This window comes from Sarcophilus harrisii, chromosome 1, assembly GCF_902635505.1.
Source record: "Sarcophilus harrisii chromosome 1, mSarHar1.11, whole genome shotgun sequence".
Classification (NCBI taxonomy): Eukaryota; Metazoa; Chordata; class Mammalia; order Dasyuromorphia; family Dasyuridae; genus Sarcophilus; species Sarcophilus harrisii.
Window position 1 is genome coordinate 242588514 of NC_045426.1, and position 17890 is coordinate 242606403.

The 17890-nt window shown below is 34.3% G+C and overlaps 1 protein-coding gene across 2 annotated transcripts in view; it reads left to right on the forward strand.

The window, feature by feature from the left end:
- The window catches only part of SNCAIP (synuclein alpha interacting protein), a 190640-nt gene that overhangs the window by 52101 nt on the left and 120649 nt on the right, over positions 1-17890 (forward strand). The window lies entirely within an intron of this gene.

Consider the following 17890-nt stretch of genomic DNA (forward strand, 5'->3'; position numbering starts at 1 on the left):
TTTTCACACACAAACTGTTAGAAATAAGATTATAGATTATGTCCTTTTTTTCAATTGTGATGTGATAGCTTTTTGGAAGGCCTATGTGAGAAGTACTTTTTGGAGCCTGTTGGGATGAAATGGAAATCATGATATCTTTACCACAATGAACATCTGTTTACCAGCTCTGCTTTCTTTGAAAAGTTGTAACAGTACTTTAATGAATGATTTCTTTTTTCTTTCTGACAGGCTTCTGTACTTGGGGCCAGATTGCAAAGATATAACTGTCGTGTGTATCAAGCATGTTGAAATCATAAGCATTCCTCTTATACAAACTTGTTTAAGCAATTTCTCCACATTCTTTCAAAGTGTTTGGTGCATTAAACATGTGTGGGTATATTAATTTGATGCAGTTGGAACAACTAGTCTTAGAATATCTATTATTAATACATCTGTGTTTTCTTCATTTCTCTTTAGACTAAATTCTGAATATCTAGCAATAACTATTGTCACACATATGTAGTCTTAACAAAATAAAGCATTTCATATGAAAACTTGGAAAAATTAACTTGTTATTCTAATCAATATATGCAGTCTATTTAAGGAATTTATTTTTAAGTTTTTGACTTCTAAGTGATATTTCATAATATTGTTTTTTTTTCTAAGATTTCAGCTGTGAAATACTGGGAATATAGAGGGAGTAGGGATGAGGATCAGGGGCCAGAGATAGCAGATTCAAGAAGGGAAAGAAGGTAAAATCAATATGGAAAATATGGCAAAATTTCAGGTTAAAAAATGAGAATTTTGGACAGTTAAAAATAAGAAAATAAGAAAATTGTATTTCCTCATGTACATCTTCTGTTTTTCCCTTTCTACCATATCTTTCCTAAAGATTGTAATTTTGAAAACCAATCAATTTATTCATCATTTGTTATATGATTCTAACATTGTGAATTTAGATCTTTAGAATTTTCTTTTTAAAATTATTATGCATTTTCAGTTATTTCTAATTCTCTCTACTAGCTCTTTATTATCCTCTATGGATTCAGAATTACCAGAATATTTGCATCTTTAATCTACAGTATTGTAAGGATTTGGAGAATTGAGAAAGAATTTTCATTCAAAAATATTACATACACAATGACTCTAATACTCATTAGGGACTATTAACATATCAAAATGGAATTTTCTGAATTTTGCTTGGTGATAAATTATAATGGAGTACATTTTCTGGTACAAAGTGCTCCCAATGAGGGCAGTTAAATAAGAATATAAAATATAAAAGTAAATTAGTCACAAGGAGATAAAGATAAGGGACATCATAAAGATGTGAAGAAAGATTGATTAAAAAAAACCATAAAGACATGAGAAGCATAAGTATGTGGAGGTGATAGTAATAATTATTCCAACATAGGCTACAAACGTGTGGAAGACAGAGGCTATAACATGATTGAAGCTTTAGGTTTGTAGTCCTTGGCATAATATCAAATTAATATTTTTAATTATAAGGAAACCTAAGATAGTTTGAATGATATGGTATTTAAAGGCACTGATTAGGTTTTTAAAACTATAAACTACTTGATAACAAGTCTCTCTACAATTTTGCAAAGGATAGGTCAACACACTTGACTGATTACTGACAAAATTCTGAGGCAATAATCACAAAGAGCTGACAATGACTTCATCAAGAAGAGATCATGTCACTTCATTTTTTTTTAACTGAATTCCTAGATGGGTCAGAGGAATGTTATGTTTTACTTATATTTCAGCAGAGCATTTACCAAACTCTCAGCTATTCCTTTCATTAAGATGGAATAGTTTGGCTCAAACAATAATGTAGTTAGATGGATTTGGAACTGTTTGAATGTCTGGATCTAAGTACTCTTTGAACTAGTCTTTGGGAGGAAGGAAGAGTGCTCAGGAGTCTGTTCTTCACTGTTCAAGATTTTTATGAGGCCTTCCCATGGTTGATAACATTGCTAGTCTGATAGTCCCAAACCCCATGGAGCAATCCTTGATTTACATGCTTGCAAGTGACCAGGAAGCTATTTCAACATGTTGAACAATAGTTCTTTTAGCTTATGAAATCTTAATGACAATTTAAATGTTGTTTTTAAAAGAAAAACTACTTTTGTCTGAGTGAGGCAGGACCCTAATAAAAGCAAGCTCAGGCTTCATCTCAGGGCTCTAAAATGTAATACGTTTATCTCATTGTTGGAGTACCTTGAGATTATGCTATGAGTATCTTTTGAACTAACTAATGATGTTTAATCTGTAAAAGAAAGGACATTGGAGTGGGCCTTAAAGGCCAGCTTTAAGCATTTGAAGAATTATCTGCTTAATAATCCCTGATAATTGAATTGGAAGAGATGAATGGAAAATTGCAAAGAGGCATAATTAGACTTGATTTAAGAAAAGTTTTTTTCTAGTATTTAGAGCCATGCCAAGTGAACTGAGCTCTCTCTTGGTTTCTTTTCATTTGAAGTCTTCTAGCAAGATTAGAGAACCACTTCCTGGATATCTTTTTAAAAGATTCTTGCTCAGGTACAGGGTCCTTTCCAACTCAAAAATTCTTGAATTTTTATGGTATTTCAGATATAACAGAACTGTTCCATTTTTGTAAATTTTCTTAACTTTTTCTAAATGAAATCTAGTGTGATTTTCCCTTGCTTAATTTTAGAGCCTTGTTTATTATTTTATTTATATTAATATAAGAAAAAACAAATACTAACTGATTAAAGAAAACATTTCTTCTTTAGTGATTTGTATATTCTGCCTAGCCAAGAGAGCATCTTCTTTTGTTTTCCATGGAATGTCATCAGACCCTATTCAAGCTTGAACAAAGGGCACTAATCAACAGTGTGCATTATCATTTGTCTATATTTGGGCTCAGCCATAACCATGATGTTTATACTGACTTCATTGGGAAAGGCTGACTCTTAAGTAAGTCTGAATAAATCTAACATAATTCTAAAGATAAACATATAGAATAGGAAAAGAGACACTAGGAAGAGACAGCAGGATTGGTCAATTATGAATAAATTTATTGATAAATAATGTTATTTGCCTGTCAAAAGACAATGCAGATATGTGCATGTCAAGCCTAAGAAGGCAGACGTTTGTAAGAACTTATGATGCTATTGCATAGTATTTTAAATATAGCTCTCAGTAATGCTTGTTGATGATGAGGTCTTAGCAGCAAAAAAAACTGCCTGACTTTTCAAGTCATGACCATGATAGTACTTAACAGCTACTTAGCACAGAGGCTAAAATGCTGGACTAAGGGCTGGTAAAGTGTAATTTCAAATCCTGCCTTATAGACATTTTCTAGTTGTGTGATTGAGCAAGTCATTTAGTCTATATTTTAAATTCAATTTCTTAATGTGTAATATGGAAATAAGTAAAGCACCTATTTTATAGGGTTTCTATGGAGATCCGATGAAATCTGAGTATTGCTTTATGTTGCTATAATTATTCAATAATTTCAGTCATACAGGTATCCCATTTAAGGTTATTTTGGTTGTATTAGTGTTCCCTTTCCTTCTCCAGCTTATTTTACAGATGACAAATTGAGGCAAATAGGATTTAATGATTTACTCAAACTTAAACAGTAAGTGTCTGAGGTCATATTTGAAGGTGACTCTTCTTGATTATCAATCTAACCATTGTACCATCTAGGTACCTCTAACTTGCTTTATAAACCATACATAAAGATTATTTATATAACACTAGTAAATATTATATTCACTATGTGGGTGGAGGTAGATAATTTAATCTCCCAATCTATACAATAAAGAACATGATACTTAAACTATTAAGTTCACATGATTGTCACAAGGAAAACATCTATACAACAAACATAAATATATAATATAATTTATATAAATAAATATATAAATATCACATACCCTATGCAATTAAATATATGTAAATATAATAAAATGATATTTAAATGTCATTATTATAATGATCAGTTAGTTGCTTTGAGATATTGGCGTTTTGAAAGTTTTAACAAAATCAGGGGCCTAGGTACTATCCAGTTTATTTCTACCTTTTCCAGCTAGGTTTCACCTAATTCTCTTACCTCCTAATTTATCTCATTTATAACTTAAAGCACTCTATGGGAAAAGATACCATTATCTCTTGAACACCAATCTGAAAAGATTTCCAAATTTTTATCTTGATTTTTTCATCAGAAGATTTGAGACTAAGGTATAACAAATTTTCTTAGAAATTTTTCATGGGATTATAAGAGAGTAGAGGATAGAGTGGGTAGGGGTGTGAAGGATTGAAGAGGAATAATTTTGCTATTAGAAGCTTTTATTCACTATGTGCTGAATAGTCAGAACAGATGAAGGTCCATTATTTCATTCATTCATTCCTTAAACATTCTAGGGAACAACCATGAAGGGAAAGATTAATGAGCCATTCTCTAAAAATGGCTTCAGGTTCTTAGGAAAGAAGTTGTTCAGTAAATGAAAGATGGCCAGTAATAATAACCATATATTACAGAAAAATGTGCCAAGTTGGAGAACTGCCCTGTCTAGCTAGAACTTGTGTAAGTTAATAGAAATTTCTGAGTACTAGTTCATTTTGTTTCTCAATGTTTATGATAGTTCTGAGAGCCCCAGCTGATAATTATTGAGCACCCTATGGATACAATACTCCATTGGTATGGAAAGATATTTAATTTTCATATAAACAAAACCTTTCTTAAAGTGAATTCTACCTAAGTCATCCCTTCTACCATTTTAGCCAAACAGTGTTTCTATAGAGGAAGGAGTAAGTATTTTTATAATGTCAGGAAATGTGCTAAGCATTGTGCAAGTATATCACTTGATTCTTACAACCATTCTGGGAAGTAGATACTATTATTATTCCCATTTAACATTTGAGGAAATTGAGGCAAATAAAGGTTAATAAACTTGTCTAGGATCACACAGATAGTGTCTAAAGCCAAATTCACACACAGGTCTTTTTGACTCCAGGCTAAGTGCTCTATTTACTATGTCATCAGCTAACAGACACCATTAAAATTTTGATTTGTCAAGACTGTGAATACTTTTTCTTTGAGGTCCGAGTGAGGTGGTGAGCAGTGGATCTGACTTAATGATTTCATCAGTCTAGAAAACTTGAGTGTAGCAATTCCCTCCACTAATATAGATTAACAGCTTTTCTGTACTTTGGTGCTTTAGAGAATTGCCTGGGAAAGTGAACTAAGGGACTTGCCTGTTGTGAAATAACCAGAATCTGTGTTAGAGGCAAGACTTGAATTTTTGGTTACCTTACTTGAAGAATGGCCTTCTGATTAATTAGCTTTAAGATTTAGTAACTTGAATTTAGTGACTTAGAAGGTTACAGCTAGAGGGGAATTTAGTGATCCTTTAGAACTTTGTACTTATGTTCTTCTCACCCTGGAATTTCTCTCTGCCATCTTGGTTTCCTTTCCTCCTTAGTGAATTCTTTTGGGAACTCCTGTATTGGGTTTGGATCTAGGCCAGTCTTGCTTTTCCCTTCCTTTCTGGGCTGCTGACTCTTCACACCATGCCATTGAATAGGTACCTTCTTTCTTTCCCCCTCCCCAATCTGTTTTTTAATCTTCCTTTGATGTGTTGTTTTTTTTTCCCCATTAAAATGCGCGCTCCTTGAGATCAGCAGCTGCTTTTATTTTTTATTTGTATTTATCTTCTCAGTGTTTATCACAGTGCCTGGCACATAGTAAGCACTAAATAAATGCTTGTTCCCTTCCTACTCTGAGTTCTGTTTATGCATTAATATATAACCATAACTTGTTGTCATTTCAGTTGCGCTTGACTTTTCATGATCCCTTGTGGGTTTTCTTTTTTTGGCAAAGATGCAGCAGTGTATGTTCCATATGGGCAGGGGTCATGTTTCAATTGTCTTTGTATATTTTACAATGCTTTTCATAGTTATTCCTTTATATCTGAGGAAGCTAAGGCCTGAGGGAATCCAAATCACATACCCAGAAGTCATAGATTATAGGAAAGGCCAGATGAAAATTTAGATTTTCTGACTTTAATGCTCATTCCCCTAAACTTGATGAATTAATACTATAGGTAATTTTGCGTGTAGGTGTATGTGGGTATGTATGAGGCAGCTCAATGGCTTAGTGGATAGAGAACTGACTCTGGAATCAGGAAGATCTGAATTCAAATCCCAGACTTAGATACTTAATAGTTATGTGACCTTAGACAAGTTTTACCTTATTCTACTGGAGTAAGAAATGGCAAACCATTCCAGAATCTTTGCCAAAAAAAAAAAAAACCAAAAACAACAACTCATGGACAATTTGTTATTCATCCTTTGTTCTTTAAAAAAGATCAACATCATCACAGAATGATGTCTTGATTTGTGTGTAATTTGCATTTAAAGGAGACAGAGTTGAACAAATTTTTCACCCTCATTCTCTTCCACAATCATTGAAATCTAGGTGACTGGTGATGACTCATGATGCAGTGGATAACTGGCTTCTTAGATATCTGACCAAGTTCTAAGTGCTCCACAGCAACTACTTCAGTTGTTTTCTTGACCATTGGAACAGATTGTTCTCATTCAGCTATATAGAATGAATAAATTGTAATGAAGGTATAGAGATTCTATAATTTATAAGATTTAATAGGAATGCCATACAGAGTCTTCCATCATTTATGTGCACATATACATATTAAGTTACTTGGGGCCTAAGGGTTGTTAATTGATTAGGTACTCATTTGCATGCTAGTGAGCCTTAAAGCCCTTAGAAAGAATTAACCAGACTGGGATGTTTGTGCCACTTACCAGCAGAAACAATTGAAAGAAAAAATTCTCCTGAGAAGTTTTTGTTTGACCCAAATTGAGGGAATTTTACATATCAATATTTTGCGACTATAGATTACATGATATTCTTAGTGTTCAGCATCATAGGAGTTTAAAATGAGCAAAAACATAAATTCTTCAAAACTACTAGCTAAAGTTCCCCATTTATAATAGATCAACTGGCCTATTATTTATTTTGAAATATTTGTTCATATTAAAGCATATGGTGTGTTCATTTTTTGTAGAAGATGTGAACCATGTTTGCCATTTTAATATTAAAATAACAAATATTAATTTCCAGTTATATTGCTTTTTCCTTTAGGACTAATTAAGGAAAACATGTTTATTTTTGTAGGCACAACTCCCAAAGCATACAAGTACCAGTATATAAATTCTAGTTTAATGCTCCAAGAAAAAGTTTATGATTTGAGGTCATTTAATCTTTTGGAGAATAGAATGTACATGTGCTTGTATTATGTACATTCTTTGTGCAAGAGCTTATTCTTATGTATGTAGAGTGGCCAGTCAAGATCAGTATAAAAGTTTTTAATAATTATATGTATATTTATACATGTAGGATCACAATGGTATCTAGAACTTAACCCTCTCTCCCTCTTCTCTCCCTCCCCACACACATTTTATAAATGAGAAATTTAAGTGAGAAAAGTGAAATGACCACAGAAAGTAGGAGAATCTTTTTTGGACTTAGTGCATATTTCACATTTCATATTCCCATCTATTGTATTTCATGAATATATATATATGTGTGTATATAAATATTTTATATCACACATGCATATACAAACAAAAAATTGAATAAAATTAAAATCTTTTACACAATAAGTATGACTCTCTTCAAATTTTATTTTCTTGTGAATATATTAGATTGTCATTTTCAAATGCAAGATGGCTCCCAATGACAATTTATGAAATCATTTTCCAGTTCATTCCCAATGATTAGTGGTTATATTCAAGTCCTTAGAAAAGGATATTATAAGGCGATGTACTTGGGCAAATGGCATGATGCATCCATACCAGTGACTTCATACATTTTAATTATAGTGGGGCTGTGATTTGTATTGGTGGAGGGAATACCCTCATTGAAAAAAAATCACAGATCTCTGAAATATTACCATTGAAGCATAAAGGTTCCCCACTGTCATACCATTCTCTTAACTCCTTTTATGCTCATGAACATCATAGTTGAACGTTATGGTCTTTTATGCCAGTATACTAAGTCATCAATGGAAATATGCTTCAATTATTAATAAATTATATATTCTTTGACTTAAGTAGGGGTTGTGAAGGTACATCTTACTATAAAAAGTATTTATAAATACATTGCATATTTTGTTCTTCATAATATATTTGAAAATATTTTGCTGACTGAATTTTTCTGGATCCATGTATTTCCTGATCTTTAAGTTTGCTGAGAATCATTCTCCTGTGGTTAGTAGTCTAATGTCAACTTTATTGCTCATAAGGATCCTGTTTAATTTCTGGAAGATATAAGTAGAAGAAAAATGTCTATCATTTTAGATAATAAATGTTTTAAATGTATTCAGCATTCATTCTATAATCCTTAAATCTTCTAGAAAGTTTAAAAAGTGCCCCATAAATTAAGAGAAAGTAGAGATGAGAGGCACATGAGACAGTGCAAAGATTGTTGCCTTTGAAGCCAGAGGATCTGGGTTTAAATCTTGCCTTTCACTACTTGTGTAACCTTAGGCAGGTCACTTAATCTTAAAATGAAGTGTCAGACTAACTGACTATTAAAGTAGTTTTCATCTCTAAATGTATGACACTGGTACAGTACTTGGCCAGTGTGAAATCTCTTTCCCCTTTTGAGTAACCATTTTCCCCAGTACACATTGACATAACACAATACTTGCTTAAAGTCTTTCTTTCATTTTTATAATCAAATCAATTGATGTGATTTTTCTTAGAGAAATCAGTTTCTGAAAAAATCCTTTAGACAAATAAATTATTTTTCCTTCCCTCCTATACTGCCAGATGAGGTGCTCACCTATTGTGACACTGATCTGAGTTGATCCAAAAAAGATGAGGAATAGAGAATGCTTGTGGACATTCATTTTGTTATTGGTTTTGGCATTGTGATTTTCTTTTGGAAAATTTCAAATCGAAAAAAAATTAATCTTGACAATGTCTGAACTTCCAGCATGTTATATCCTGTCAATGTAACTTGTTAAACAATGATTGCAATTGAGTGCTGATTAAAAGCAGGACTTTCACTGGCTGACTTAAGAGCTAAGACCCTTATAAATTGTTGCTGTGAACTCTTGAACTCGGAAAAATATTTCTGAATAAATATGATAAGGGATAAGGTAATTTGGAGCTTGAAAATTTGCCTCCTTTGAAATAAATCCTCCAGCCTGATTCTTGGCTTTTTGCATTTTTCTTATAATAAAATGTTTTAAACTTATCTAAGATCTTTAAAGTTACTTCATAAGAATGCTTTACTTGTATTTGTACTTTAAAATTACCTATAGAAAAAGTCTTTTTATAAAGGTACTTCAAGGGATCTATTATCTCAGAAGTATGATGTGTTCTGTTCCCTGTTTTCTCCCAGATAAATCAGTGATGGTCTCAACTCATCTATTGCTTCTTATTCTGTCTAACTCTTGTCGATGTCATTCATAAATATCCCATTAAAAATACCCAACTTAATGGAGTTTATCCACTTGATTTTTTCACTAATTTAAATGTAACAAGAGGTTTCTGTCTGTTATCTTTTATTTTTGCTAGGTGACTCATCCATTGGGAATGTGTGATGCACGGTGCATCACCCCATTGTCTTTGGGTCACTCATAATTTGGATTCTTTGGCTATGTGTACTAACCATTTAAACTATGTTTAATGGCTGTGTGTCCTAGCCATTTAAAATCACCATAAAAATTTTAGTAAAAAATAGTATTAATTTTGAAAAGTATTGTGGTCACTGAAAACTATCCAATTTCCCAAATGTGACTCGGTCTTCCTTCCCTTCTGATTAATAAAGAACCAGCCAATTAAGGAGCTTTTATTAAGCAAGGTACTGTAATTAAGTACTGGCAGTACAAACAAGGACAGAAATACAGTTCCTCCCAATAATGAAGGGAAACAATATACCAATTACTAATACATGCAAGATGTATAATAAGAGTGAAAAGATGAGAGAAGGAAAGGGAAATGAGAAAAAGTACTGCAGAAGGTAGGATATGAATTGAGTATTGAAAGAAGCAAGGGAAACCAAGAGACACAGATGAGGAGGGTGAATATTAGAGGTCATTCTTCTGGATTCTCCTCTTCCTCCTTGAGATATCTTGAAAATTGATTCTAAATATCTTTAAAACCATGTCACTTCTAGCAAGGATTTTTGATTGTGTCCAGCAACTCTTTCTGACTTCATATTAAGAATTATTTACAGTCTTCATGGAATACATCATGTAGTAAAATATTACAAGTTCAAATGTGGTGATTCCACTGTTGTTGTTGAGAACAGATTGTTATAAAATACTGATGGATCTGTTCCACTTTTATGTCTATTTGTTGTCTTTCATCCAGCTTAATTTATAAAGTTTTTGGCATAGCCTGATTTAGTTGGGTTTTCTACAAAGCTTTCTGGTAGGTCCATTTTCTCCTTCACTGCTTTTAACATATTTTGTGAGCCAATAATGTTTGTAATATTCTTGATGCTCCTTTGAAATGTTTTGCAAGGGAGTTTATACTTCAAATTGGTGTTGCTGTTGGCTGCCATATCTTTATTTTCACTTGGCAAGGAGATCAAGGGTTTGCTGAATGAACTGGTTTTTGCATTCTTTTGGCCACCTTACTTTGGTGACTGTTTTGCATCCAATAAACTTTTCTAAATAATGGGAATAATGATAGTCATATTTAGATTTGTTTGTATTCCATTTTTTCAGAGTCAGCAGTTGCATAAAAATGACAAATCAGAGTTCTTCTAATTGACCACAGCATCTTTTCATTTTCATCAATTATTCTATTTTGGTGTTAATTTTGACTTCACTCTAACCAAGCACCATACATAAATATAAACTCTGACATTATTTTTATCATTCAAATTAACTAGATCAGAATTAAACTTCTAATTGGATAAGTGGGGTGACATAGTGGCAGGAACACAGGGCTTGGACTTGGGAAGACTTAGAAATTCTATTTGATTTGAATGATGAAAATAATGTCAGAGTTTATATTTATGTATGGTGCTTGGTTAAAATTCAGATAAAGCATATGGGATTATTTTAAATTTTGGATTTTGATGATAATACTTTGGATAAAGATGTCACAGACCTGCAGAAAGTTTAATGAATTAGAGTTTTTTTCTTTGAAACATCTTATTTTTAAATGACCTATAATTTCATTGGTAAAGGATTCTTTTAATGAGAAACTTTCTCTACCAATGAAGATTGTCTTCTTCTCTAATGTTTAGTCATGTATAGTTATCTGGGTTCCTGAGAGATTATATCTTTTGCCCAGCTTATAAAACAAAGCTAAATCAGATGAATTTTATTCACCAGAAGAAGTAAAATTTGTTAAAGTCAAGCAATGGATCTTCCAGTTAGACAGTAATGTAAAAGGTATGAAGAGATGTCCAGCTCTTCTACTTAAAATCTATTGAAGATCTAAGAGCATTGGATAGAAAAAAGAATCCAAAAATCTACAGAGGAACAGTAGTAAATTCCTCCATCCATGTCATTCCAGGCAAGAAAAGACAACCAAGCTTATAAGTACTGGGAGAGGAGACGTGCCAGGGAAGACAGTATTACTTTAAATAAACAGACCTGTCTTCAAGCTTCTAACCAGGGTTAATGCAAGGAACCTGCAGTTCTCTAATCAGGGACATTTGTGAGAGGGTGAAGAAGGGTGAAGGGAAGATTTGGAATTTTATGCCAAGACCAGGCTCTGTCTGGGGATACTCCTGGGGATGTGAAATATGTATCACTCTTACTTGACTCATACTAGAGGGGCTATGGTTTCTAAACCATAGAAAAGAGAAACTTTAGAAGGATTGGAAGCTCGTGGCCCTTTGAGTTCAGACATGGTAGCTGAAGAGGCTACTTTCAAGAGCACTGGAAACTGAGGAGAGAAAAGTTTCCTGGAACAGGAAAGAACAGGAGAGAACTTTCATCAGAAAAGTGTGAGCCCAGATAAAGATGGTCTGCCATAAAATCTCAAATCCTCTTATCAGGTGGCCAGCCCATCTTCTTCCCTAACATGTAATTCCTTGGTTATATTTTTCTTCAGAGGACCTTGTTAGTCATATGCTATAGTCTTTTCACATGTATTATATGATTCTCCATTATCCTTAAAATGAAATAATTTTAAAATTTTCAGATGCAATTTTCTTCTGTTTCTATTAATCACTTTGTTTCTAGTTATTATCACTCATAAAGTGTTGGACCTATCCAGTGATATTCCTTCTCTATTGTCCTTGTTTCTGATTTGTGTGATCATGTTTTTTCAGATTTATGTGGGCAGTTTTTTTCTCACTTCCATTTTCAGAAAATCTCTCTTGACTGGATTTGTAAGTTTCCACAAGGTTAATGATATTAAAAGAACTAGGATTGAAACTTGGCATTGCCAATCTGTTGTTCTTTCTACTAAACAAAACTTCATGCCCCCATATCATGTTTGTTGAAACTGTCCTCTTAGCCTAATAAACCTGAAATGGATAGCTTCCCTGAATGTTACCTATTAGATTTTCTAGAGATTTTCCCTTTACCAGCACAGCACAAAACAAATGACCAAAGAGAGGCTCTTCTGAGCAAGTCTTAATTTCAACCTTTACAAGTTATATTACATCACTTAGGTTTTTCTTATCTAAAATTTCCTTATACTTTTCTCTCCAAACAACAGTCACTTTAAAGAAGACAATATAAAATAGTGTAAAGGGTATTATGTTAGAACTTAATCACTGCCACTTATTAGCTGTTTGACCTTTTGGACTTTGTTTTTATTATTATTTAAAGGGGAAAAAAAGGATTGGCCTGGATTAAATTATCTCTAAAGTCTATTTTAGCTTTAAATCCTATCATCCTAGAACTGAAGAAAGGTATGAATAACCACAGGAATCTATTGTTTTCCAAGTAAAAAACAATGACAATTCTTCCATTACAATAATTTTTTCATCTCCCTTCTCTCTGTGTCTCTCTGTCTCTATCTCTCTGTCTCTGTCTCTGTCTCTCTCTGCCTCTCTCTGTGTGTGCCTCTCTCTCTTTTCCCCTCTTTCCCCTCTCTCTCCCCTTCTTTCTCTCTCTCCTCCCTTCCCCCCCTCTGGTGTGTGTGTTTGTGTGTGTGAGAGAGAGCGAGACAGAGACAGAGACAGAGAGAGAGAGAGGAGAGATGGAGAGACAGAGAGAGGGGAGAGGGAGGGAGAGAAAGAGAGGGGAGGGGAGGGAGGGAAAGAAGGGGGAGTAGGGAGGAAGAGGAAGGGAGAGAGGGAGAGGGAGAGGGAGAGGGAGAGGGAGAGAGATATGCTTGACTGTAAACAAATATTGGCTCTTGTTGCACTCCTTGGTTGGGAACAAATCAGCCCAGCTCAGAAAATATTTTACTCTGAATCATCTTGTTGAGTTAGTCCAGCCCAGCTGTAAAGAAAGCACTGCTTCCTCCCATATGCACTATCCTGTTATTCATTAAAATGAAGCATTGCCCTTGTTCCAGTGTAGACATAGAATCAAGTTTCAGGCATCGCTCTTTAGAAGGCAGATATTTATATTATATACTCAATTTAAAGATGCAAATGTGCATACCTCTCCCTGCAAAGCTTGTTTATCTTAGTGCTACTGTGAGAATCTGATGCTTGAAGAAGCAAGATTTCCTTTTTTTCTGTGACCTAAAATTGCATAAAGCAACAGCAGTCTCTAATTAACAGTAATCCAAGGTACCTTGTGATTTAAAGACCAAATCCTTAATATTAGCCCTGTCCATGTGCCTTTGAGGAAACCTAGGTTGCTGTAAGCCACACAAAAAAGCATCTACATCTGAACCAAGTTAAAATAAATTATAAATATCTTCAGCAGTTTGAAATTTGGAAAACCGCCTAGGTCCTATACATTCCCTTAGTTCTTCTTCATATCCTTTGTGTGTGTGTGTGTGTGTGTGTGTGTGTGTTAAATCGCATGCCAAAGTAAATTGAAACAGTGGAGACCCTTTGAGCTCCTTAGCTCTCATATGACCTCAGCTAAGTTTGGTTGGCATTGCTAGTGTTTGGTTTTCAGTGGAAGTTTTTTTTTCCTTTGAAGCTTCCCTTGAAGCTTCATCCTCCCAGTTACCCAATGTGGCAGAAGAAAACAGGATATAGTATTTCTTTCCACTCTTTTCCAAAGTCATTCCTGATGCAAGCAGAACTGAACCCAGCACAAGGACAATATTTAACTAGAGAATGCCTAGAAGAGAGTGACCAGGAGGCTGAGGGACCCTCCAACAGATGGACTGGGTGAAGAAACTGAGTATATTAGTATGCAGGAAAGAAAAGTCAAGGAGGATACAATAATTATGTTTGAGAGATTCTTAGGTGAAGAGCTGTTAGATTTAGTCTATTTGACTCAAGAGGAGAACTAACAAAGGGTATGTGTTGAAAAGAAAAACTTTTATGCTTGATATAAGGAAAAAACTTCCTCAAAATTTGAGCTGTGTGGAAGTAGAAAGAGCTTCCATAGTGGCAGTGGGTTTCATCTCACTTCAAACTTGTTTTCCAAAAAATACTAGATGATCATTTGCTAGGTATTTTGTTAAGCTCTGCTTTTTGTTCTGGTACAGGTGCAAGAGGATAAATTTTGAAGTCCTTTTCAACTGTGATTTCATGATTTGATGACTGCCTCATAGGGATATATTTTCTGCTTTAAGAACTAGTACAGTTCAGTTTTCTGTGTCCCTAAATCTAAGATTCTATGTTGTCATTTCTTCTGTACCTTTCCATATCCCTTACTTTTTTCTATATGCTATAAAATTGTCCAACACTTAGTTAATGATCTTTTTTACTTCACTTTATAGATTAGCAAAAACTACAGATATCATCTTTAATTTGGATCAGATATCCTACACATTCCTTTCTTGCTGTTTATATTTTCCTTGAAATAGGGCTTTCTTGTTTAGTCCCATAATTTACTTCCAGCCAATGGAATTCTCTCATCCTTTTTCCTTCACAATGCAATTTCCTGGCTCTTTTTCTCCTTCAGTAACTACATCATGTGCTTCTTTCCTCAGTCCTCTTCCATCTTCTTCCCCAACAGTAGATTTCTGCCAGTGCTTTGTCCTCAGCCCTCTGATCTTTCTTTTATTCCTCCTATTTCCATGGCTTCAATTATCACTTCTTTGTAAATGACTTCATAGACCAAGTTACATTTGAGTTGGAGCTAGAAGATTTCTTTCTTTTTCTACTTTCATATCTTCCACAGTGCCTAATCAAAACTAAATACTTCTTGTCCAGTTATGTCTGACTCTTCATAACTTAATTGAGGTTTTCTTGGCAAAGATTATGAGAATGATTTGCTATTTCCTTCTTCAGCTAATTTTACAGATGAGGATACTGAAGTAAATAGGGTTAACTGATTTGCCCAGAGTCACACAGCTTAACCCTATTTACTTCAGTATCCTCATCCTAGGGATGTTGCCAGGGAGCCACAGATGTGCTGATTTTCCAGGACATCACAAGAAGAGGGATTTCTTGATGTTCTAAAGCATTGGTGCCAAACTAAGAGAGAAACAAGAGCTGTTAATGGGTATATAAACATACCTGCTGGTTACATATTGTTTTCATTTTAAAACATAATGTTACCTATGTTTTAATTATATTATTATTTGTTTTTTTAAATATTTTCCAGTTACATTTAATTTGGTTCCAGCTGCACTTGCTTCCAGTCAAATATTCCAGCCAAATATTTGACATCTCTAGTCCAAAATATCTGGATGGATCCTTAAGTTCTGGGGTCAGGAAAGCTTGCTTAAGATGGGTAACAGCAATTTTCTGGACTTCAGGATAATGGAAGTTCTAGTTTAGGGTAGTTTGAGTATTTTAATAGTAGGGTAAGATCCTACTTGGGTGGGTTTTACTGGTTTGCCACCTTTGAAGTTAAAAGGCAGGGTAACAACATTCTCCTAGGGAACTAAGTATAGGCAACTGTAGAGAACTAATTATAGCCTGCTGTAGGAAAGGAAGAGAAAGGGAAAAAGCATGTGTATAAAGTCTACTTACTATGTGGCAGGTACTGTACTAAGTATTTTACCAATATTGTCTCATTTTATCTTCCTAAGAATCTTTCAAAGTAAGTGCTGTTATTATTCCCATTTTACAATTAGGGAAAGTGAGGTAAATAAGAATTAAGTGATTTGCCTAAGGTCACATAGGTAATAAAAATTTGAAGCTAAATTTGAATTGAAGTCTTTCTGATTCCAAGTTCAGCATTCTAATCATTGTATTGGTCTCAAGTGGAATAGAAGATTCATCTTAGGCAGAGTTCCAAAATAAGGAAAGGAAAGAAGAATATCAGTTAGTAGGGGAGAAACATTGCCAGAGAAGAGAAAACATGTTGGACAAGAAAAGACTAGAGCATAGAAAATAGAGGTTTTTCTATATCTCCACAAAAGTGAGGTGTTATTTCACTGTGACGGATCACTTTGATTGTTGAGTGTTGAAAATGCATAGATATAACTCGGTCCTTTGGAAGAACAATGATTTAATTGGTCTAAAATTTCCTCTAACAAAGATTACAGTCCTTCTGTGTCTTAGTGTTTTCACAAATTGTTGAAACCAAAATATTCATTGTCCAAGTGATCAATCTTTTGGTGGTAAACATCACAGAATTACAGACTCTGAAGTTCTCCTAATTTAGCTAAGCTGTTTCTGAGTCAACAATCCATTTGGGGACCCCCTTTTTCAAATCCTTTGCCACTTGGTAGTATTATACTACAGTTCTCAGTTTCCATAATTATCCTGACCCAGTCCTGACTCAGTTTCTCTGCTTCAACTCAAAGCTCAGTCCTGCAAAACCTCCCCTCTCTCTTTATCAAAATATTTGATAAGGACACAAGATATTATATTTTAGAATATCAGAATGTCTCTCACCATCCCAAGCTGTCAGAATGTCAGATACCGTCTTATCAAGATACCTCTCCCCATCTCCGGGCTTCCTCCCCCAATGCATCTCCTCACCCTATCAGAACTGGATTGTCAGAGTCCCCTTCCCTCTCTCAGCACCCTGACTCCACCCCCTTCTCAGTCTACCCCCTGAATCTGAGCCATGTGTATATAGGTCATTGAGAACTCTCCTTGTTTGCTGGATTCTTGGAGACCATAGTCTCATTCAGCCCTGGGGCCAAACCATGGATCCATTTGGTCCCAGTAAATCTCTCCCTTTAAATAAATTATTAAATACTCTCTAATCTCTATCTTGCCTCAGTTTCTCCAGCATTACAGTAGAACCTACCATAATTTAAGTATCACTATAATCTTTGAGAACAAAGACTCACTTCTGTGTCACTATGAGGTAAGATTTTTTTTCCTATTTGATTTCTAATAAAATGAACAATAAAAATGTGTTTGGAGGGAATTTACCAACAGAGCAGGAACTCAAACATGCCCCACTGACTTCTCATTTTTAGTTCGAAAAGTAACAGGATCTGTATTTGTGATCAAGAAAATGCATCCAGTTCTATGAGCTTTGAGAGATGTATTTCTGCGAATCAGCTTTGCAGGTGAATGCAGAACCAGGATTGATCATAAGAGAATACAAGTTTATAATATGAAAGATCTAGTTTCCATCAAAAAACTGACAACAGTCTGATTGGTCTGATCAGTCTTCCAGGAGGTTCACTAGTGCTCCAGGACTTGATGCACCAAAATGTCATTCACAAAAGAAGTATTTAGAAGACTTCACCGCCATAGGGAATCTTTCAGCTTGAACCCTATACTGAAACAAGGACTGGAATCACCTGGGCAATAAAATTTTTCACAGTTTTCCAATTCATCCCCACACCTTCTAAAATAACTTAGGACAAAAACTTTTTTATTGACTAATTTTAACTTTCAACAAAGCTTATCATTCAAGATAATTGTCCAATCAGCCGGGTAGAG